The sequence below is a fragment of the Lonchura striata genome, chromosome 1, assembly GCF_046129695.1.
Source record: "Lonchura striata isolate bLonStr1 chromosome 1, bLonStr1.mat, whole genome shotgun sequence".
NCBI lineage: Eukaryota > Metazoa > Chordata > Aves > Passeriformes > Estrildidae > Lonchura > Lonchura striata.
Window position 1 is genome coordinate 29,035,567 of NC_134603.1, and position 24,345 is coordinate 29,059,911.

The 24,345-nt window shown below is 43.6% G+C and overlaps 1 protein-coding gene across 3 annotated transcripts in view; it reads left to right on the forward strand.

The window, feature by feature from the left end:
- The first annotated feature begins 754 nt into the window (after positions 1 to 754).
- Positions 755 to 24,345, forward strand: part of PAG1 (phosphoprotein membrane anchor with glycosphingolipid microdomains 1) — a 110,731-nt gene continuing 87,140 nt past the window's right edge. For all 3 annotated transcript variants that reach the window (XR_002467307.3, XM_021550559.3, XM_021550560.3), the window contains exon 1: positions 755 to 933. The gene's annotated coding sequence lies outside the window, so the exon portion shown is untranslated. The remainder of the gene's footprint in view (positions 934 to 24,345) is intronic.

Consider the following 24,345-nt stretch of genomic DNA (forward strand, 5'->3'; position numbering starts at 1 on the left):
TACATATGGGTGGAAACTCGTAGTAATTGTGCAATTTCCCTAAAAAAATCCCCAGAGATCTCAGTTCGGTATTTTGCTTTTGCAGCCTTTCCTGCCTTTGCTGTTACAGTGCTTTTCACTTGCAGTCGTAGCGTTTCCCTACATCATGTAAAAATACGATTATTTCTTTTGCTTGAAGACCTTGGAACAACATTAAAAAGCCACCAGTAACTATGCAGAGGTTCCTTTTGTCAAAATACCTGTCTTCTTTAGTCACGTACACTTAACGAGGAGAAAAAAAAACCCAAGACCAGGATGCTTAAATTCGTCCCTTTTTCCTCCTTTTCAGGCCGGCCACCGGAGCATCCTCCAGCCGCGCAGTCCCCTGTGCAGCAACCGGGGCGGCGGCCCCAGCATCCGCCGCCGCAGCGCCGGCCCGGCGGCAGCTGCTCTCCGCTGCTCGGGGGCGGCCAAGCCCCCCAGGGGCCGCGGCAGTGCCGCAAGGCGGGCAGCGGAGCGAGGCGCTGCGGCGGAGCGAGGCGCTGCGGCGGCAGCCGTGCCCCGCAGCCTCCGCAGGGGCGCGCCGGGCCGCGCTGCGCCCGCGCCCGCGCTGCGCTCGCTGCCGGCCGCGCCGCCGCCGCATCCCGGCTCCGCTGGCGGCTGCCGGCGCGGGGACATGCGCAGTGCCCGCGCTGCGCTCCGCGGCCGCGCTCCGGCCCCTCCGCCGCCTCCCCCGACCCTCCCGCCGGGCGGAGGAGGGGGAGGGAGAGAGGGGGAGGAGGAGGAGGAGGAGGCGGGTAGGGAGAGAAAAGGAGAGAAGAGAGACGAGAGACGCGCCGCAAGTTGGCTCTCCTCCCTCGCTCCCTGGCCGCGCCGCTGCCCGGCCCCTGCGGGCTGCGCTCCGCGGGAGGCGGCATCCAGGGACGCACCGCTCCGCGGGGCCGGCGCCTCCCGGTGAGTTGGGGGCGGTGCGCGAAGTTGCCGTGTCTGTGTCCGGGGGTGCTGGTGCAGTCGCCGCGGGGGCCGGCGGCGGGGCCGCCGCAGGGCTGCCCCTGCCCGGCCGCGGTCCGCGCTGCGGGCGCTGCTGCGGGCGGCGGCAGCGGCAGGAGCGGGCACAGGTGCGGGCACGGCCCCGGCCGGGTCAGCCGTGCGCATCTCCGCGGCGCGGGGTTACCGCGCCTCCCCGCTGCCACGAGCCAGCCCCGTAACCCTATTTCCATTGCAATCCTATTACGCAGTGACAGGCTCCACTTTGTTTCGCTGTGGCATCTGCTCTTGGGCTTGGAAAGTCTTTAGGAGGACGGGGTCGCTGGGGCGAGCGGGGTCTGCTCCTCGAACAGAGCTGCCAGCGCAGATTGTCCCTAACGCGTCGTGTGCCCGGTGTGCTGCGCGCAGCTCTCGGCTCTCGGTGCTCCGGAGAGGGAAAGGAGAAACTGACCCACGGTCACGCCTGAAAGTTGTGCAGCTTGAGATGCGACGGCAGCTAATGGGCCAATTAGCTAAATAAACAAACATTGTGATTTATAGGTGTCTGAACTATAGCGCTTTGAACGATAGAGCTCTTTAACCTTTCTTTCTAGTCTATCCTTCAGAGATTTAGTTTTAAGGAGAGTAACATATCGTCTGTGGTGCTGAATACACGAATTTATTACATCTGTGAAAGGAACGGCCTTTGAAATAATACTAAGCCATTAAGCAATAAATGCAGAAAAAGAGTGAGACAGAGAAAGAGTGAAGGAAAAAATCTCGGTAGAAAATATTTCTCCCCTTCCTAGCAGCCTAGGAAGCCTAGCAGCTGTGCTTGATTAACTTTTATCCAGAGTTCTCATTTTATGAAATTCAACTTCAAAAACACAAGCGCGCTGTGTGAAACCAGAGGTAAATCCTCCTTAGTCCTCTCAAAGTCTGTCTGTGTTGCAAATAAATGATGATTGGAGCAGCATCTGTTAAGAGAATTTGTAGAAGCAAACACTGCTAAAGATACCCAGTAGGTAAATGGAAGTACATTGTTATTGCATTTGTTTCTCTTAGGCAATACAGAACAAGATATTTCAAATTCCAGGGGGTTTTATTTTACATCTTTAAAATTTTTTCAGCTGCACAGCTTCATTATTGCAAAAGTGCCTCCTCTAATTGGAAAAGTGATTAATTCAGTCCTTAGCTTTTTTATCAAAGGCCAGCTTCTGCAGTCTGTGGGGCATCTCCTGTAAGGGGTGAGTATCTTCTGCACTCATTGAAAAAGAAAATAGTACAGCATGTGTAACACCATGCAAACCTGAAATACCAGAGCAATTCTATATTTAACCAGTTTTTCAACACAGATTTTTATTAACATAAAATTAATATTCAGGTCAGCAAATGGGACCTGCAACTTCCAAGAGGCAACACATTGCTCATTTGAGTAAAGGTTGTGGGATATGACAGTCATCAAACTCACCCATCTTTTGTTTGGTTCCTTTTATGAGGTGTTATTTTATGAGGAAAAGAAACTGGTAATGCATTGTGTTTTAAGATACAGTGCTCCTCATAAGCCTCATTGCCAGGCATTTGAAAGTGGCTTTGGATCATGTATTGTGTACAAATTACTACTACTAGATAACTTAAGTTCTGAATTTATTCTACTATTAAAGTTATATTGATCAGAAAGTGACGACTGGATTCCAAGTCCTAAATAAGGATGATCTGAGAGGTAATTTATATTTTAGAGAGCACTGAGGAGTCCACAAGAAAAGCTATCAAGTTTTTCTTGCTGGACATGTAGTGGCATTTAGTTTAAGGAACCCTCTTTCCTGGTGCACTAGCAACTTAATTGACATATAAAGGAATTAAATGAGTTTATCAGCTCATTGATGCCCATGGTGAAGTGCTATAGAGTTCAATGGCTGGAACAGGACAGTTATTTTGCTTCCAGTAAGGATAGGGCTAGAGAATTGAGGGGCTTTTTCAAAGTAGTTCCAAACCCGTATAGTTTGTAACTCTAAAATATAATGCAAGAATAAAATCAATAGACCAAGAAGACTCAAAACCATGTGTCAATTAAAACAATAAATCATTCAAATAACATTACCCATGCCCCTACAGCAATGCCTCTGCTTCCGGGTCTCGAGAATGGGGCGGGTTTCAGGCAGAGGATGCGAGGGTAGCTCAGCCCTGGAGTGGCAGTGGGGAGGGGCAGGTGTCCTGTAGTGTGGTGGTTGTGCTGGGGCTGGGAGGGAGCCCAGGCAGGCTGAAGGGGTGCAGAGGGCTGCCACTCACCCTTATCCCCAGGCTGCTAAGCTGAGATGGGGACTGGCTCCCTCCCATATTCGAGGGTTTGCTGGATGTGTGGCAACTGCTGGCCCAGCCCTGCATGGAGCCAGCAGGGGAGAGGTGCTGAATGAGGCCCAGGTTGCACAGCTGTAGCTCACAGGCAGGCTGCCCTGGCTGCTTGCTGCCCATCCCAGCATTGCAGGGATGCCATCAGTGCTGCTACTGCCTTATACTGTGTATAATAATGCCAAAAGAATTCCAGTGAGGGAAGAAACTCAAGTTTCTTCCATGGGAAAATGGTCCATTTGTAAATTTTTATATGATTAGATACTGCTTTCATGGAGTGAAACATGGAAAGGTGAGCAGTGTATACTCATTTGTGCAATATTATGAGAAGTAAACTCTAAATTTTGAAATCACTATGCAGTCATATGAGCTCATGGAGGACCTGTGAGAGCTGCAACACAGATGAGAAAGCTGAATCCTGATTTGGCTGCCAATTTACTGCAGATAGTTGAGATGTCCTTGGTTGCTGTTCCCCCATCTCTATCCTGGTACCCATCAATGCTCTGAATTGCTGCACTGTGCCAGAGGTTCTCCATCAGTCACTCCTTCCCCCTGGTCCCTCACCTCCCAAAATCCCAATGTGCCATGCCAGCAGTGGTGCCCTGCTTGTGAACTGGGGTGAGTGGCAGCCTGCAGGTGTTCAGTGACTCCTTCAAGGCCCCAGACTGCAAACCCCTCTGCAGTTTCATTCTGCTTCTCTTCTGTGGTGAAGCAGTTTTTTTTGGCAACCCTCAGTTACCTGGGCAGGGGTGGGCAAGCTGCAGGTGGTGGGACCTCCAAAGCTTGCTCTTGAGAAGGTGCACCAAGTGCAGCTGTGAGGTGGATTCGAGTGACAGGAGGTGTGCCTTTGCTTCATGGATGTGATATAACCCAGTTTTAATTAAAGCAGCCACAGCAGATTATTAGGGCAGATAAATACTGCCTTGTTACAGCCCTCTTGGGTCATATGTAAGCAGTATTTGTTTTAGAAAGGATGAATGAATAGTCAGTGTGAAGGATAAAGATCAGCATTGTTAATCACTCTGGAAGTCTTCCGTGGGAAAGTGTAAACTCATGAGGAAAGATAGTGCTCATAAATGTCATTTAAATATTTAAATAACTTGAGGATAAAATTTTGATAATAAAGGCATGCAAGTACCAAGTTGTGTTTGGGTTCCTGTCAAAGATAACTGGGACTTGTACAGTTGACTTCGATCATTGATTGGCTGTGCTTCTACTTCATACTTTGCCAACAGGAATGAAGAGCTCATCTTCAGTGCCACCTGTGGGGAAAAAAAAGACCTAATTTTTTCTTGTCAAAGTGCAGAGAAAAACTTATATACTTGGGAGGCTACATTTGCTTAAGATCTTGAGCTTCAGGAGGGGTTAACACTTCCCTTGTGTTCGTGGGTAAGCAGTGTGCTAGATGCCTTTACTGGGGCTTGAGTCAGGGACACTGAGTATCCAGCTGCAGTTTGTTGCTGTTGATAATCTGCAGGGTGAGAAGAATGACTCCAGGTGGGAGTCCACCCCCATTAATAAGCAGAAATTGTGCATCTACTGTTCCTTGATTTTGTAATTCTCACTAAAGTTTCTTTTGCCCTTTCATACCTCTAAGAATGCCTTACAAGTGTTGAAAAAAAAAAAAAAGCCTGTGTGCTTTCATGTAAATGCAATGAGGATGAGCCTTTGAAAATACATCTAGCTGATGTTGATGAATAAACAAACTTGGCCAGGGTAAATCTTTTCATCTAACTTCAAGAGCCACGCTGTAATGAAGTAAATATAGATGTACTTAATGGGCTTCTTTCATCCAAATATATATCAAACCCTTTAAAGTAATGCAAACAAATCTAAAATGGATTTCTAAGTGGCTTTTTATTTTTTGTTTTCTTAATATTGGAGCAGTTTAGTCTACCCAGGTTAGGCCAGGAGTGGAGCTTGCTCCTGGAGCTGTGCAGATGCTGAGGTGAACGCTGGCCTGAAGGGGAGGGGGCAGCAGGAATGTGAGAGCCCCAGCTCTTCTCCTGGGGAGTTGTGCAGCAAAGGCAGGAGGTGCTCATTCCATGACTAGTTTAAAATGTATTATTTGATGAGTGTCTCCCCAGGCATTTCCCTTTGGAAGGCAGCTTGCAGACCTGGCTCCAAGAGGACCTGCCGGGCCTGCTGTCTGTTCCCCTTGTCTGTGCTCAGCCCAGGCTGCACCAAGAGCTCCCCAAGCTCAGGATGCCTGGCTGCTTTCCCCCAGGGCCACCTGGGCATGGCGTGCCACTGCTTGGCCAGGTGCAAGGCTGACTGCAGGGTTGCTCTGCAGGACACATCCTGGAGTGCCCCAGGTGGGGTCCTGGCTCGGAGTACCTGAGCTGGGTGTTAAAGGTGGCCTCGGAGCCATCAGGATACCTGCCATAGACACAGTAAGTGACGTGGTGACTTTGCAGCATCCTGTTGGTTGGAAACTGTGGGAAATGAGTTCAAAGCACAGTTCTGCAGATCTGGGCATTCACTGCATGGCAATGGATTGGGTTTCATTTCAAGTCTTGCAGGATGACTGTTTTTAATGATAGCATTTGTAAGCAGATTAATGACTTTTTGTGCAAAGCATGTCTTGTACCTAAAACTGTTTGGTTTCATTGCCCTTGATTGTAGAGTGTGTAATGTTTGCCTTTCCCTTATAGAAAGAGTTTTCAGATCTTCTCTTTAAAAAGCACAGTTGTAAAACAATTTTACTTTAAAAGCATGTCCTTGATTCAAACCCTGCTCTGGAGAAAAAGACCTTTGCGTGGTCTTACCTTTTCTTAATAAGAAAACTTCAGATCCATTTAATCCATTTGTGGAGTAAAATCCCATTCACAGCTGGACAATATTAGAATTTGAGTATTAGACTACTTAGACAACTGCATCAGCATAATTACAGAAATTCTTCAGGATAAGATTTTTCTTTGCTGAGATCTTGATGAATGGGAAATACTGTAAGGAATGATTTCTATGACTCTTAGAGGACTTTTTTGAAAGAGATCTAAATCTAGGAGACCATTGTACTTTGAAAAACATAATGGTGATTTACTGATGTCCAGACTGAACTCACTTCGAGGTTTGACACCTCGAATGATCAGACCAGTCCAGTTTAGCTCGCATCTGGTTGTATTAGGCTGTGTGTACAGAAGTGAAATGTATTAAAAACTGCTCAGCCTCAGATGTGTTCATCTGGAGATTTGCTCATAAATAATTGATAACCCTCGGAAACAAAATCTCTTCATTACTCCGTGGATTGCTCACCTCTTCCCTCCCGCGCTCATTGTTCTCGCAGGCGGGGGAAGAAGGAGGCGCTGCTTTCATGAAGGTGCACGTCAGCCTCTGCTGCTCCTTCCAAAGGTCATCCAGGTGAACGGTGGCAGTGAAATGCTTGACAAAGATGAACATTTTATAGAGATATGGGGCATTCCAGTGGTTTAGAGGAACCACTAAGCTGCTGTATTTAAGACTTTGCATCCTAGCATAGTAGCAGCACGTATGTTGAATTACTGTCAATGAAATGTTTGCATCTAGTGTGCTGCAGGACAGGACATCAAATTAAGGGTTGTTTTCTGTGCAGTACCAATTCTAGCTTAATATTTGGGATTGGTCTTTCATAATTTTCCTGCTAAGGATACCATTAAGTGTCCTTGCTCAGACTGTTTGCTGCAAATGGGACAAGTCTTGGTGAGCAGTGCTTTCTCATTGGAGCCAGAGTGAGTTCCCATTTACCACACATTGATGCACACTGATGAATTGCCTTTTCTGCAAAAAAAAGAACCATTCTTTGTCCACTGACCTAAAGTCTGAGTTGATCTAACAAAATCTTGGTTTAATGGAAAAAGGGTCTTAATGTAAGTTCAGTTCATCTTTTGGATGATTGCTTCAGAGTTATTAACCAGATCCTATAAGTCTTTAAAGGTGCTAATACTTGCTTGCATTTAATAGCCCTGACTATTGCTAATGTACAGGAAATTATCAAATCACATAATTGAGAGAGAACCCTAACAAATCTTAAAGCCATTTTAATGTGAGGTTTCAGATGTTACTCTTTTTAGTTGAAAGGTGAATGCTATAAAGGCTTTGTCAGACTGCTGTTTCTAGATGACAGCACTTTCTATGGACTGACTGGAAGTCCTAGGGTGCTGATCCAAGCTTTCAGCTTCAGGATTCATAGCTCAAACTCTTTGTTTTTCACTTGGCAAAAGCATATGTCTGTGGTGGTGGCTGGATTTATGTCTTCCAAAGAAATATTGGATCAATCAAAGAAAATGAAAACGATTTTCTGAAATGGTAATCACATTCTAGCTGGTACTGGAAAGAACAGAGCCTTTGCTCCTTCTCTAAACCACAAGATTAAGCTTGCTTATAAAGGATTAACAGAGCTCTCTTCTGTTAATTCGTAGTGGTGTAGTCGGAGTGCTCGATTCTACATCAGTGGAAAATCCATTATCAATCAATGGGAGTTTTGCAGCTGAAGCCAAAGGGATTAGAGGCTCATCGTTCAGAAGTGACTGAAGGAGAGAAAGCCCTGGATATGCTTGTTGCCACACAGCTGTGAGCCACTGCTGGGGTGTGCCCACAAAAAATGGCAAAGGAGAGTGCTCAGTTGCCTCAGGTGGGTGATTTCCAGGGACTGTGAAGGGGCTCTGCCACGGGACAGGGCTGCAGAGGAAGCTTACCTGGGGCGCTGCCAATAGTGGCTGTTCCAATTGGAAAAGGCAGAGAAGGGTAACCTGAAGCCTTCTTCTAGGGCTCGTGCTGTGGTTGGGGGAGAGTTAATGAGGACATCAGTGAGAGTAGGAGTTAAGGGCCATGGAAAAGGGGTTCAGGTTTGGGCATAAGGGGTGCCGAGGAGCACTGGTACCTACGCCACACTCTGACACCTGCCGCTGCTCAGGCTGCCACCCAGGCACACTGGGTTAGGAGACTGGAGTGTGAGGGAGAGACAGGAAGACATAGCTGATGAGGTTACTAAAGAATTTGCCACTGATGCTGCTGTGGGTGATTTCCCGACAAACTGCACTGTCTCCAGAAGTTTATTCCTTCAATGAATTACAGCTACTTTTCCTTCTAGCAGAGTGCATAGACCAACATTCAGACTCCTAGAGCCTGAAAACTAGAACACCTGTGGTTGCAGACTTCCTTTAGTTTGTAATATTTACCAAGCACATTCCATAATATAGTTTTACTTTCTTTTGAAATGCTATTGGAGAGCTTAGCTTAAAAATAGCTCTGATCCTGAGCCTAGCTGTGTGGAAAAGCACAGTTTCCGTGGCCTCTACTGCAACATTTGGTAGTTGCTTTTCCACAAATGAAAGCTAATGCTTAAAAAAAATAAAAAGTATTCAGATTAAAAATTACAGAGTAAAAAATTAGTTTTTTACAACAACTTGGTAAATGTACGTGTATTGTTTTGATCTGTTATAATAGGCAAGGTTGTGTCATTTAGTTTGGCAATTACAGAGGTGAAATTAGTTTCCCTTTACTCTTGTTAAATGCAAAATAATTGAACACACGGCATGGAAGGTTGGGGCTCTCATGTTTGTAGCTTCATCATTTATTAATCTAACACATTAAATGAGAGGCTTTATAGATTTGCTAGCCTAAGGAAAAAGCAGAATAAAATGCAGGAAGGCTAAAGTGGATGTGTATGTATTCTGTCTCGCACTTTGATGTGCTGTCAAATATTGCCTGATTTTTTGCACACTTTGTAAGAAAGGACACTGCTTTGCCCCCAGAAGGGTAAATCGCGACCTTGTGTTTAAATAATCTGAATAAGCTCATATTTGTGTAGGCAAACTCACTTGTGCAATTCCCTAAACACTCTACATATTGAACTGTAATGTTGTAATCAGACCAGCAAAATAAACTACAAATGAGAACCGTGTAAAAAGGTGTATTTTGAACTATCTTGGACATCTTAATTGGCTCCCCTAGTTATAGGAGGGGCTGTCCCTTCCCCTACCTCAGCCTTTTTAGGAGATGGTGTTGGCAGCAGTGCAATAACAGCTCTGTGGGGGCAGATGTGCTCTTCTTTCCTACCTTCATGTAGCTGGAGGGGATTTGAAAATTGGTTATTTCTCTCTGTCTCTGAAGCTCCAAGTAGCCCTGACACTGCCAGCCATGGATTAGTGAAATAAATCCCTCATGTTTGTACTGAAGTGGAAAGCATAAAGAGCATTTCCTGCCTTTTTTCCCCCTTTTTAATGTGTCATTTGCTGGCTGGCACAGTGACCTCCATTTCGTGACTTGTGAAGTGACTTGTCACAGAGCATTTCTCTGTGGGTTAATTAATCACTCAAGGGAGCAGCAGTATGTGACATTATGCATGTGGACCTGAGGTAAACAGTTATCCATGGACCACCTATACTGAATGTGTACTTCAAATATTATCTGTTAATGCACTTTCATTTTTCTAATATGATTTTCTTTCCCTTCTGTTTTATCTGTTTTCTTAACTATGACCCTGGTAATCAAAAGGGGTGCAAATATCTAGTAATCTTTTGTTGCTTATCAGTATAACTGAATTTGGAAGAAAATATTCTTGGGAATTTAGCATGTGAAATTTGCCAGTTCATTGAGAAATGGTTTTATGCTAGTGATGTAGAGGTACAGCAGTTTGGTTTTCCAGAGTATCTTGGACAGTTTGTCAAGTCTTTTAAATTGTTCCAGTCAATTATATTGACTGAAGTGCAAGAAAGAATTAATTCGTTTTTTTCAATTCTCAAAGATTAAATTTCATACTCTTGATTTACATTTTGGTATCAATTATATATTTTCATTTGTGTGAGTGAGCCCTGAAGCTCTTATTCATTTGTGGCTCCATCTTTAATTTTGCTTGACAAGTCCATCTCATTCCTAGAAATCTAATATACAAGGAATTGATTAACATTAACAGTCAGATGAACAATAGGGGAGGAGGTGATATCTGGGTCTGGTGTGGGGCCCAACCAGTTATGCTGATTTAATGGATACTGGTTTCCAGGTGATCCTGTTACTCTCCTCAACAGGTTTGGTTAAAACCACCCCTGAAGAAGAGCTTGAGAAAGCAAGAAAGCAAACTAGAAGCAAAGGATTGGTTTTCCACCAAAACAGGAAGCCATTATTATGAGGCATAATTAGCTATATTATTTACTTGTCAAAGCAGGCAGCCAGCAAATAACTCAGCACTTCTGTGTTTCATGTTTACTCAGCACTCAGGCATAGCATGTACGAGTAACATGGTGCTGTTGGTTCTCAACAGGCACATCAACAGCTGGTCTGGGAAGAGAAGCCCAGTCTGTGAAGTGGGTGATGGAACTTCCAAACTCCTGTAGGGATGGCCCCAGGAGCTGGTTGTAGCTACCCTGAGACATCAAAGCCCTGGAGATTTGGACCTCAGGTTGGCAGTCTGGGAACCTGGAAATCCTTAGTTGGTTTTTTGTCACTTTTTGCTTCTCCCAGCTGTGGAAATTGCTGAAATATTAGTTCTTGGACAGTGGTGAAATTAGCACAAGTTGTTAAGTTTTAATCACCAGTAAATGTTTTATTCAAGAAACACAGTAAACAAGAAAACTTGTTTTCCTTTGGTTTTCTAAGCTAGCCAAAAATTACACATTGCAGTGGTGTGATTCCCTGAGAAGCAGAATTTCAAAGTCTTGGCAGTTTCCATGTTCCATCCAGCATTATATGTGCCTTGCTCCACGGAGCAGTTGTATTTCCTATATTAAGTATTACCTTGTATACTTAATTACATTGGTGCTGAAAAACAAGCAACTACTTTAAACAGCAAAGGCTTTCTTTCATTGGATTCTAAAGAAATGAGGAAAAAATCCAATCAACAAAAAAAAAAAAAAAAAAAAAATCCAAACCTCCAAAACCAACCAAAAAAGTGCACACAGAAAACCCTTGGGAATTTCTGAGCTTTAGCTATCTATCCATAAGCAATAGGAAATTGAGTTTACGAGGTATAACTCTAATGTTTTAGTGTTCATCATTTAATAAAAATTATGCTCCCTGCAGTTTATCAGCAGCTGGCACTTGAAAAGACTGAATTCAGAAAAAAATAAGTGTGAAGATTGCTGTGGGTAAATGATCAGGACAAGAGCTGTGATACCTTTTAAACACCTGGCTACCTGGTTTTATTAACACTCCAGTACCTGTGGTGCATGTCTGCACCAGCCTGATTGCATGCAGATAGGAGCAAGCTCTTGCAAAAAATTACTGCTGTTAAGTCAGTTGTATGGTAAAGAGCAAGGTTTTGGTGTCAGGGAGAAGAGCAGTGCTGCTTTCTCTTCCTTCCTGTATTTGATGTTTCAGTTTAGCAGAAGAGGAGTGCCGAGGCTGAAACTTGAACTGGCATTATTGCCTCATCCTCCTGCTTGATCCTTCTCCAAAGGATTTTTGTCCCTCAGTCCTGGGAGTGATGGTGTTTGCTGCAGGATAGGGTTAACTTCCAAAAGCACAGCCTGGCAATTCAGTGCCTCTGGAGCTTTAAAGGAGGAGATGCTGATGCAGTGCAGGCTGCAGAGTGGGCCCTGCTGGGGCACACAGCCAAGGTGGGACCCGGGATCACAGGTCCTGAACCAGAGTCTGGCTGCTTGCTGTGCCTGGCCCGGCTGAGCGATGCTGCCTCCAGGGCGTGCCACCTTCTGCTGCAGAGAGCGAGGAGCTAGGAGTTATCCACATGAGTGCTAGGTGCTGGGAGCAGGGGGAGTGCTGAGTCTTCCCATGGGGAGGAACACCCCAGGCACCAATATGTGCAGGGCAGAGACCATTTGGAAGGCAGAAAAGGTGCGGGGGTTCTGGTGGACATCAAGTAGAACGTGAGCCAGCAAAGGAGCCCTTGTGGTAAAGAAGATAAAGTGTGTCCTGGGCTGAATTAGACAAAATCTTGAGAGCTAGTGGAGGGAGGTGATCCTGCCCCTTTTCTAGGCACTTGTGAGGCCACACCAGTTCTGAGATCCCCAGTACTGAAGAGAAATGGGCAATTGGAGGGTGTCCCACAAGGGGCCATAAAGATGATTAAGCATCTCTCATATGGAGCATCTCTCATATGAGAAGAGGCTGAGAGAACTGGGACTGTTCAGCCTAGAGAATAGAAGAATCAGAGGAGAAAAATACTGAAGGGTGGACACTAACAAGACAGAGCTAGGCTGTTTTCAGTGATGCCCAGTGACAAGACAGGACAATAGCAAAACCAGAAATACAGGAGGTTCCTTCTGAACACCCAGAAAAACTGTGGGGGTGGCTGAGTACTGGCACAGGTTCCTGGGAGGCTGTGGAGTCTCCATCCTTGAAAGTATTCAAAACCCACCTGGACATGGTCCTGGGCAACTGGCTCTGGGAGGCCCTGGCTGAGCAGGGATGTTGGATCAAGTGACCTCCAGAGGTCCCTTCCCACCTCACTCTGATTCTGTGACAGCACCAGCAGCACTCTAGCAGCTGTGCTGGATGGGTGATAGGGACTACCTCTATGCCTCCTTCACAGACACAGATTTTTAAGAGAGCCTGTTCTAAAATAACAGTTCTCTTGTTTGTTTTTTAAAAATTTGAAAAAAGTTCTCCATTCTCACTGAAAAAAGGATAGTGATACACTTCTCAGTTTGCTCCTGCTTCTTCACCTTTTGTTTTTAAAATATGAAATCTTTTACATGTTTCCTGGATTGTAAAGCAGAGGTGTAGTATCTGCTGTCTCCTGTTCCTGCAGGATGTGTGCAAAAGAGTAGTTTCTTATCACTGTTTTGAATATGCAGGTGAGAAATAAGGGAAAATCTCATTCTTTGCAGAGGCTTGAGCCTGTAAATGTTGGACAGATAATGCTTATTGTGCAAACCCCCCTTGTCTTGCTTTTTTTTAAGTATATCCTTTCCTTTAAAGTCTGTTGCTTACTAACTCTTGTTTTCAAGTGATCTGTAGTTGGCATCATGTCCTGTGGGCCTCCACAGCACAGCGGATGAGGTGCTGAGCTTAGCTGTCAAATTAATATGCTTTAAGAGTATCATACCCAAGACTCAAGGCAGGAGACTTTTATCAACACAAGCCTACAGACAGGGCTTTTGAAAAGCATAATGGTTAGGTGTGCCACTGCTTGTTCCCTCCTCCTGGTGAGTTAACACCCCTGGAAATGAACCCACCAAATGTGCTGCTTTTGATGCACGTGGGAGGAGTGGAGCTGTTCCCAGTGACCTCAGCCCCTCTCCTTGCCTTGCCAGCTGATTCAGGCATAGCTTTAATCTTCGTCAACAGGATAGCAACTGTAGTGTTACCCTTCAGCTGTTGATGTTCAAATTGTCTTTATCTCCTGATTCTCTGTTTGAAAAACTAGGACTGAAATATTTTGCATATAAATTTACTTTGTATTCATGGATTTTAACATTTGCTGAGAGCCTGATCTTAGACATATGGGTGCTGCCTTTTCAGTGTAAATATTATTGCTCTAGTGCAATCCTTGGAGACTGTGGAAGGCTTTCCAGGTCAGGGATAGTTTTTTGAGGCAAAAGAGGAGCAGTCTTGTCATACGTTGTGTGGTTCTCCCAAAGGAGAAGGAGCCTTACTATTTTAGGATGGTATGAAATCCAAGCCTTTACATAGGTCTTCCTCAATTAAAGACATTCACCAGAGTTTATGTACTATTTAAGATTTAAATATAATTGCAAAAGCAAAGACTTCAAAAGAGAAACAGCTGCATGTGTGACGGAGTGGCTGAAATCTCAGTGAGCTGCAAAATGGATGACAACTTCTTTTTACATCTGACCTAGGAAGTGGTTATAGACTTAGGTAGGAACAACCTTAGCCAAGAGAAATATCCCTTCCTTCAGCAAAGAGATTTTGTTCTTGGCTTTGGTACCTACAGTGTGTCATATAGGAAGAAAAATGCTTGGGAGGTGTTCATATGGTATTTTGGTTGATTTAAAAATACTTAGGAATGTTCAGAAACAGACTTTTTTTGTTAACCACAAGGTTGCAAATGTTAACAGGCATAGGTGTACATGAGCAATAGCTACTGAGTAGATTTCCATGATAACTGAAAATATAGATTTCATGTTACTTTTTAATTTGCATTTTATGCCCTATGGTGGTTTTGGGGGGATTATACATAGAAACCTGTGGTGCAGAGAGGTAACTGCATGGATGAAGTGAGACTTGGTGCTACATTTGCTCTTTATTGTACAATAGGTACATTTATTTTTAGTTTTGGTCATGTAAAAATGCTGCTGTCCTAAAGCTGAGAAGAAATATTTTGGTATTTGTGCTTTTTTGTTGCAACCAATTGATACAAGTAAGACATGCTAATATCAGTAGCTAGTAAGAAAATTGTTTTGTTTTTTTCTGTTATATATTTTATTTGCCTTGTGTGGCTGCACATGTGACACAAGCAGTGAACTCAAGAATAACACTACTCTTGCATTTAGGCAAACCTGTAATACAAAGAAAATGCCCTCCAAGACTTTGAAGAGTTTCAGAAAAATTCTGAATTAGTGTGTAAAAATGTATTTTTTAACCTCAAGGGCTTTTTATACAGTGGAGTACTTGTCACACACACAAGTAACAGCAGATCATTTGAAAACAGGAGAAAGTCAGAAGAGAGAAAATTTGTATCCTCAGGCTCAGCATGGAGAGCTGCTTAAACTCATTGTAAAAGTCACTTAAGGCATGTGTACATAAGCAAGCAGAAACAGTGGTCAGCTGAAAACACAAATGTTAGGAGTTAGACTTCAGAAATACCCTCGAGCAGATGGGTATCTGCCCCTAATGATTCCAACAAAAAAAAAAACAGCCAGACTGTGTTGAATTGGATGCAAGCTGAGCATGACGATCTGAAAAAGACTTTGAAGAGTAAAGAGTTTGCAGCATAAAAGAAAATTATGAACTGTGTATATATATCTATGAAAAGGTTGATACCTGTAAGAGCACTGGAAGGCATGCAGGGTCACCAGGTAGGACATCAGAAAAAGTAACTCAGGTGCATTGGTCTTTGCAGGTGCAATTTGGGCAGGTGTTGTGTTGGGTAACAAAGATGAGAAGGTGTCAAACTGCGGAGGTGTCCCAACAGAAATGCTGAAGAAAGGTGGAGAATTGAAAATTGAATAGAGAGGTGTGACCATGTGTTGTATAGAGCAAGGCCAGTGCTCAGAAGAGGCATCACTGCTGGCAGGAAACACGCCACACGTGTGGATGCTACAGCTGTGATTTGTGAATATGAGGAATGGATTTCTTTTTAAAAACCCTGAAATATTTGATGGAAATTAGGTGGTGATTTTGAGCAGGCTGGCAGTGTCAGTCCTGGGAGGCTATGGGTAATCAGGTGGACAATTCCTTTCCTCAGCCCACTCTAGCTCACTCCTTTTGACTTCTGATGCTTCCCTTCCAGGTGGGGGAGCACAGCAGCCCTGCTGCCTCCTGTTCTTGTTGTCCTGCCTGCAAGCTCCTAATTAACTCCACACTCTAAGTCCATCCTCCCCCAGACCTAGTTCCTTCTTGATAAGATATTCATCTTCAGTTTCACTGTGATTTGTGGAAGGGGAGAAAAACTATGTGATAAAATAGGTGCTTCGCCTTCTGGATATTTCATGAGAAGGCTGTATTATTTGTAAGTAATTTATGACTTTGAAGCCACACACTTTCTCCCCAGGTTATATGTCCTGTATAACTGAACTGTGTGATTTACCTTAAATTGCCTCTCTGCCATGCATCCTGAATATCTGTACAGTGCTGCTTCTCCTCTCCTGTACAGCCTTCACCCGTGGATGAGAAATTTGCATAAAGTGATTTCTTCATGTAAATGTGATCAGGCTGCAGCTCCAGCATCTTCTTATAATGGATGTACCAATCCCCTTGAATTGGGCTAGTGTCTATCTTGGTAATTTAATCTATTTGTTTGTTGCTATAGTTTTGAGAATTGCATATACTGACACACTTTTGCTACAGCCTTCATAGCCTTTCCTGATCATGAGGCTTCTTTGCAAAAAACAAGAAGCAAGCATTGGGATGGGGGTTGGTCATGCTGCAGCTCAGGCAGGGGCTGGGACAAGAGCTGGGGGCTCCCTGGGGACACCCTGGTTTATCTGTCCTGGTCCTGAGCCAGGGAGCTGCCCCCCCTGCCCTGCCCTGTGGGGACAGCCTGCCCAGGGCCCGGACAGGCAGTGTAATTGGAATGGGGGATAAGCCAGAGAGATAAGGAGCTCTGCTGCTGTGGTCGGTGTCATTCTGGCTGTGACATGGCGCTTGGTGCAGCCTCTGAGGGGCCAGACTCTGTGAAGCCTCTGCCTGAGAATAAAACAACCAAAGAATCACACAGATTTTTTTTTCCTGCAGTCCTCTGCTCCCCGTGCAGATTGTCCTCCATTTGTTTGGTCTTTTTTACCCTTAATCACTGGTTTTGGCTGACTCTCTTCATTCATGGTCTTGTTTCCTGTGCCTTACTTTCCTTGCTTTGATTCCTTTCTGTTTTTCCAGATACTTTTGTACCAATCTTGTCCCAGCTTCTGTACTCTTCCTGGCATCTCCTCTTTCCCCTTTACCTGAAGCATGAATAACTGGGATAATGAGACAGAGGGCAACTTCCCCAAAAATTACTTTGTATATGTATGCATATGTACGGCCTCACCCACTGCCTTGTCTCTCATCCTTCTGTCCTTTTCTACAGCAGTCTCTTGAGGATGGGATTATCTTTGAGTGTGCATTTAGCATATTTTCGCTGCCACAGTGTGAATAGCATTGAGTCATGGTATACATGTTTTGAAAACCTAGAGCTGTGTTGTGGTGTTCATTTGGGCTAGTAATGCCTGACAAGTGACCAGGTAGCCTAGCTTGTCATCACCTCCAGTAAGATGTTTTCCTGCATTCAGGTTGTCATTGCATAGTTTTATATTTTTAAAGTTGGAAGGGAAGATAAATGAATAGTCTGTATGGCCTCTAATAATTGTTTCCTGTTTTTTATTCTAATGTTAATGTATTCTGAATGATGGTTTATGGGAAGTATCTGTTAATTTAGGTAACAGGGATAGTATTTTGGTCAGGTGTGTGGTAAATGCAGAAGTTGGAGGGTATTTTTTGATGGCTTCTCCATCTTTCTATAATTACCAGATAGATAATAGGAACTTGCCAGATTGAACGTGCTAATGATTGCCTTCCAGCTTTGAGAGAGACAGAAATTATATGATAGCAGTGTCTGAACGAGATTCTGCTTTGGTAGTGTAATAAAACATACAATACGGTGCTCTCCTGCCATTGCGTAAACATCCATGAATATGTCCTCGGTATTTCAATATAGAAAGTAATGAAGATGAAGCTAAATTTACTTTGGGAGTGCTCAAATGGCTATTGATGGCTTAGGAATGCTGGGTTATCAATAGTAGATGAACTGCTTTGTTGTTGTCTGTCACTTTGCAGGGCTGCCTCATGAATCATGTTTAGATAAAAGGTAAATGCTCTTACTGTCCCATTTTGCTGTTTTAAATTGCTGCCTTTTCAGCCTTGTCCGCAGATTTCCTGAAGAGAGAGAGAGCTTGCTGCATCTGAGATGTGGAGTATTTTCTTAGTGGTGCCTTTTTTCAACTGGCTCTAGTCTGTGCTGCCTGATTAAAGGCAAGTCTCCTAAGATCCCAGCATGTGACAGTGATCTGCTGTGCTGTCTGTTCCACAGGCAGCTTAGCACTGCTCTGTGCTGGGCCTTTAGGAGGACAGTAAAAAAACTGTGGGCACTATTCTTAAATATATCACATACCCTTGGTGCCTTGCAGTTGGGTCTAGACTAATGGGGAAGAGAGCACTTTGGCCAGCTGCTCTATTGGTTGCCTCTTGCTGTATCTCACTTTTAAAGGAATAATTTGCAGCACAATCCCTCTGGGATGACGAGAGTTCTGTCCAGTATTTTCTTTTAAAATTGTCAGTATGGTGGATTATTACAGAAGAACGTGGAGACCTTTAGTCCTTCATATTTATTACCATTGCGTTGGGAGTGTGTAAGCAAAGGAGCAGTCTGAGGTAGCAGATAACCTCTGGGCAAAGGAAAAAATAACAATAAATGGTATGATGCAGCAACAGTATTTCTAAATCTGCAGGAAATTATCTAATCCCCAGTTAATATAAAACATACCTAAAATCACTGGGTCTTTTGAAGTTGTTGTCTTTGTTTCAGAAGCCATGCAGCCCCAGGCGGTGTGAATTTACTGGGATGTTGCTACAGAAAGGTTTCTGGAGATACAGGACAGGAACCTTGCCTGTTTTCTCAGGAGCTGTGAACCAGATCACATGATGGTGTGTGGAGCTGGTGTGTACTCTGTGGGAAAGGGGGAAAATTCTAGGAGAAAGCTTCTGTAAATTATTCTGTACATTTATTCTGAAAAACACATCAGTTACATACCACTGTCAATGGTGTGTTGTACTTGTCAGTGTTAGAAGTAAGAGGTAGGACTCTTTCAGTAAAGAAATAAATGTCACTATCATTTTTTTCCAGGGCTCTGCACATCAGTTCTATGTATTAAAATGGACAAAGACAACAGCATAAGGGGCTGGTTGTGTTCCTACCAATTACTGTGATAATAATTAAGGGCACACTTAGATTAGTGGGCCAATGAGTACCAGATCTGGGTGTACAGTGTGTATGACTCATCAGATTGCAACTGAGGCAGGTGTCCCAGCACTTCTTGTCCCTCCATCCACTGCATCATGGTTTCTGCAGGAATAGTGCCTGGATGAGAGGTTTCAAGGGAGCCCCCTACACCCCTGCTTTGCTTGCCATCCTCTGGAAATCTGGGGAGATCTGTAGTGAGAAGAGCACCTCAGTGTTTTGGGCGTTTATTTACTTAGGTGGGTGGTTTTTTCTCCTTCCATCACAAGCACTAAAAAGATCTGGCCACTGGTCTCATGCAGTTTGCCAGCCGTGTCCCTGTCTTGTCTAGCAGAAGCTAAGGGTCATTTTTTTTGTTTTCCAGCCCTGTGGTAGTACTTGGAAAGCACTAGCTATGCTGGAGGCACTTCAAGGATGGGAGGTATCAGTCCCCTGCTGAGCTGTAGCTGACTCCTCACAGCCTCCTGCTGATGCTGGGTATGAGAAATCACAGGGCAGGCCAGCCTGGTTTTCCAAGGACAGTCAGAGCCCTGGAGCAGACCCTTGAGCCATTGGCATATTTAAAGAAGTCTGTTTGAAGAAAATCCATAGCTCATGTAGAGTGGTGTCACATCCTTAACAGGGATAGAGTGTTACCATTACACATTTTGAAAGAACTATCCTGTAATGTCTGTTCATTTTATTTCTCTACTGCTTTGTGCTATTGGTTCCAGCAGAGATGAGAAATCAGGTAAAGCAAAAAAATATGTTCTAGCCTGGTTGTCCCTAAAATGAATGTGTTAATGTGGCTGCATAGCTGCACTCAGTCATGGGCCTGGCTCTGGAGAGGAATATGCTCTTGTGATACGGACTCTTTTGTCTACTTCTGCCAAAAGATGGTCTCTTCTGACCTTCTGCTTTTGACTTAGACCTGTTTCCTTTCTACTTTTGCATTGCTTGTCTTCTGCTAAGCCTTATTCTTGAATGTTTTCCTCATGCTTCCAGCTCTCCTAAGTATATTTCTCCCTGCAGATGCTGTTTTCATCTTAACAATCTGTTGTATATTTTTGCTTTTTGTCCCAAAGGACTTCTGTTACTTTCCTGCCATTCACCTGCCACCCCGTTGTTGCCAGTCTCCCATCCAGCCTCCCAGGTCTGTGCTGCTGCCTCCTTAGCTCAGTGTCCTGTCTCTGCCAAGCTACTGCCAGTCTCCCCTTGTACCTGCTGCATGTTGGATGGGTCTCAGCTCACCCTGTTCTCATCCAAGTAACTCCTGATTTCACTCTCCTTTTTCACCCATTTTTTTCTCCTTGGATTTTGCCTAGATTGACTGATTTTTGCCATCTTTCCTTCTTATTCCTGTGCCCTCTTTAACCCTGCTTTTCTCCCAGACTCCCCAGCCAAACTTCCTTGCCTATTCTTACCTGTCATCTTGCCCACACATCTCTTAATCCCAGTTTTCCCCCTTTTTCCTCACTTTTCTCCAATTTCCTTACTTTTGTTCCTGTTCTCACAGGAGTAAAACTATCTCGTTTCAGAAGGCAGTATGAAGCATCTCTTTGACATACAGCTTTTTCCTGGGTCTTGTCAAGTCCTTTCTTCAAAGAGTAGAGATACTTGAGCTTCTCAAAGAAAAAGGCCTTTTAACTTGTGTAGTGAAAAGTGCTTTTCTTTGGCTTAATTTTCAGAAACACATGCATTGTTTTAATGGAGATACCCAAAACTAAATTTAGTATGACGCTAGAATTTTAACAATTGAAAATTATCAAGAAAGGGGAAAGTGGCCAACAGCTTTAACAGGCAGCACCACTGCTAGTCTCACTTCCTATAGTAATAATCACAAAATGCCAGTTTGAGTTTGAATGTGAAAGTCCTTTTTCACAATATATTGGCAAATTCATAGTCTTGGAAAAAGTCAATATGATGCTGAAAATTTTCCAAGGCTCCCAATAGAGTGAGTTGCCCAAGGAGGAGGCAGCACATGAGCAGTAATTGCTGCCTGCCTTGCTGCTTTGTAAGTTTTAGATGAGGAGTGAGAGTTCCTCTTAGGAGTTGGGCATGGTTTGTGAGTCCTTTGATGCTGGAATTGCTTATGTGTGTGTGTCTTGTAATCATCCCTCCTTTAAGACTAGTTCTAGAAATGTAAATAAAAAAAAAAAAAACAACCCAAAAAACAAAACCCCTCACAAATTACAGCAGCCTATATCACCATAATCTTACCATTTTATAGAAGGGCTAGACTGGCATGCTGATATGTGGAAGAGGATTAGTGATATGACAGAAAATACACAGCTGTTGCAATAGGTATTTGAATTTTTAACAGATAAACTTGTAGAGCAGCTCTACCAGCCTGATATTGTTCAAGGTACTTTTTAATGTACTTTTTCACAGTAGAGTGAAGACATGATACCCAGGGAGTTAATAATAATTCTTTTTATCCCAGGGAAAAAAAGTGAAAGGAAAAATGAGCTACATAAGATTTGCCTGTGACATTTAAAGTCCAAATTGGAGTTTGTCTGAGTAATCTGTCTTTGGGTATTTGTAAGAGGGAGTGTAGGAGAATATGAATGAGGGCATCTTAGTTATGTCTGAGCTTTCTGATAGTTGAAGAGAATTTTTGAGGGCTCGGTGTGGCTGGAAGGTCTATCTGTGTGATCTCTTCTCCAGCAGATGGAAGATAACATTAGGAGGAGTATTTTAATTATCAAAGCATAGGAATTACTCCAGTTCAGTATCACCCTGAGACACCATTTCCTTTCAGAGTGACAGGTGATGTGTTTCTGGGATGTTAGAGAGAGCACATGCCCCCTGCTGCACTGAACATTGTACACCACATTTTCTCTGGCAGTATTAAACATGTCCACAATCTGTATCTGTTGCTGGTGAGGAAAGAAATGAAAATACTGCATATCCTTGTAGAGAACATAACAGGTACAAAGGCACTGAAGGAAGAGGGTATGTTTTTGACTTTGACTTCTTTCACAATCTGCTTAGGTTCTTTGAGTTCCTATGAATTACTTTTTGAAACATGTAAAAGATGATTAGACTGACATAAATTGAAAACTTCCTTCATGGAGAGATTCTTTCTCAAAGCATGTAGCAATTTCTGTTTCCCACTGCTGTTAGATTTCTGCTTGCACAGGTGTTTGTGCAACTTCACACTTCTGTCAAGGCTTCTCTTTGCAACTTTCTGTGTTGCATGTGAACCTGCCAGCAGTCCTGCATCCAGACCTCCCTTTAACTTCTAGGAATAACATTCAGCATGTTCCTGTGTGTATCAGCAGTTAACTAACAGAGGCACAGACAGCCTTCTGTGCATTGCCTCCAGCTTGGGTGAGTTCCTTTTGTGTGTCTCTCGGGAGGCAGCTCTGAGTGCCAGCCCTTGCTTGGAGGGAGGAGGAGAAAGGATTGTGCAGTCACGGGAGCAGTGGTTCAGTGTCCTGTGGTACCTGGGAAGATGTGGGCTGGGGAAGACAGTGCCTGTCCTCTTCTGCACTGAAGCATGTTCTGGTCCATAGGAGGAGCATCCACCTGCTGCGTGGCGCTTTTGGGAGATTGCTGTGTTTCCAGAAGGCAAGACTGGAGCACTGTGTTTATTCTTTGGCCTCTGCTTGTTTCTTAGCTGCTTTTCCCCAGAGTTACATATCACAGAGTCACTTGGAATACAGCTTTTTCACCAGCTGTCTGCTGGTGAAAAGGGTGGAAGGAATGTCCAATGAGGAGCAGCTAAGGACGTTGGGTTTGTCTAGTTTGGGAGAAAAGGAGGCTGCGGGGCAACCTCACTGCTCCCTGCAACTCCTGAGCAGGCAAAGTGGAAAGGAGCTGTGATTTCTTCTACCTGGTATTGTTGTAGGATGCATGGGAAATGGTTCAGAGCTGTGTCAGGGGAGGATCAGACTAGACAATAGGAAGCATTTATTTACCAAGAGGGTGGTCAAAGACTGGAACAGGCTTCCTAGAGAGGTGGTTGAGATTCTGAATGTCAAACCTCAAGATCTGGTTACAAAGAAGTTAAAACAGCAGATGGGTTATTCTGCAAGATGTGATTAACATTAACATGTTTATTACTTCCAAAGTGTTTTCACTGTTTTATTTTAATATTTATGAAGCTTTTCTGGAATTAAGTAACTTCTGTAAATGTACCTTTTTGTTAATACCTGAACGTGGCTATGTGTAATTGGCATGTGATTAATATATCTAATGGAGTTTCAGTCTTGAATATGACTCCTTTTGACATGCTTTCTGACTTTTTCTGTTTGCTGTTCATTTTGGCCACCAGAGACACTTGTTGGGTTTGGGTTTTTTGTTTTTAGCATAATATTAATTTTTGTTTCATAGTTGATAGCATTATTATTTTATCAAATAACCTGACAAATTGGTACAGCAAGACTGCAGCAGCAGTCAAAGCACTGATGCTTTCTAATGGTACACTTTACCTCTGCTCTATTATTGCTGCCCATTTCATTATTTGTGAGTTGATTACAGCTGCATTTCTCAGGGGCTATGAAATATTCAGCAGTCCAGACTAGCCATGGGAGAATTGCAGTCTTTGCAGCTGAACACCTGCCCTCAAAGGCAGAGAAAAACCAAAAAGTTATTGTGTTTACAAGTGATGGGGAAAAGCCTTCTTTTCTTTAGCTTTCCCACAGCACCAACTCTAGGTACACGCTAATTAAAAACTGCCACTTCACTTATGCTTGTTATTGGATGGGGGGGAAGAATAGGAATAAATATTCAACTACTGCATTTCTGCCATATTTGCCTGGACACAGCAGAGGAGGAGAATGAATGTTGGTATAATTGGTTGTCTGTGTGTCAGTGTGAGGTAGTTGACGTTCGGGGTGGGACTGGGGAAGAAAAAAAACCCCTCTCTATTAAGGGCAAAAATGAGCACTACCAGTTATGTTCTCACACTGTGTCTCTCTGGGGGATTTGCCAGCAATGATTGACTGAAATGTGCAATATTTTACCAAGTAGGAAACAGATAAGGTTTTTATAAACAGGATACTTCATCATTAAAGTAAAGAAACAATTGCTTTGACCTTGTCACTGAATGGGTAAGGCCAGCATTGTGATAATTGAGAATGTAACTAAGCAACAGTTCTCCAGGAGCATGCACTGCTTTATTTTTAGTTGAGTACGCCAGTACAGTGGGGGGATGTGGGACACACACACGGGTATGAATGAGCAAAACAACTGGTTAATTATTACTAAAATGAAAAAAAAAAATTCTTTTTCCACAAAGTTTGAGTTGTAATATGTTCTTATACCAATTTTAATTTCAATTGACATCAAAAGAAGGTAATTGAATCAGTATGTCCTTCTGTGGTCTGAACAAGCAGATAGCCTGACAGTATCTCAGATTTCTCTAAGCTGCTTTAGTAACTTGAGTCTCCTCTGAAAATTAACGGTGTAGAAGAAATGGCATATTCCTTCAGAAATAGTCTATTTTATATGTGTTTCCCCTTACTTTGGTGTTAATTATATTTCCTAATCTTACAGGTTAGTATTTCAGAGCCTAATTT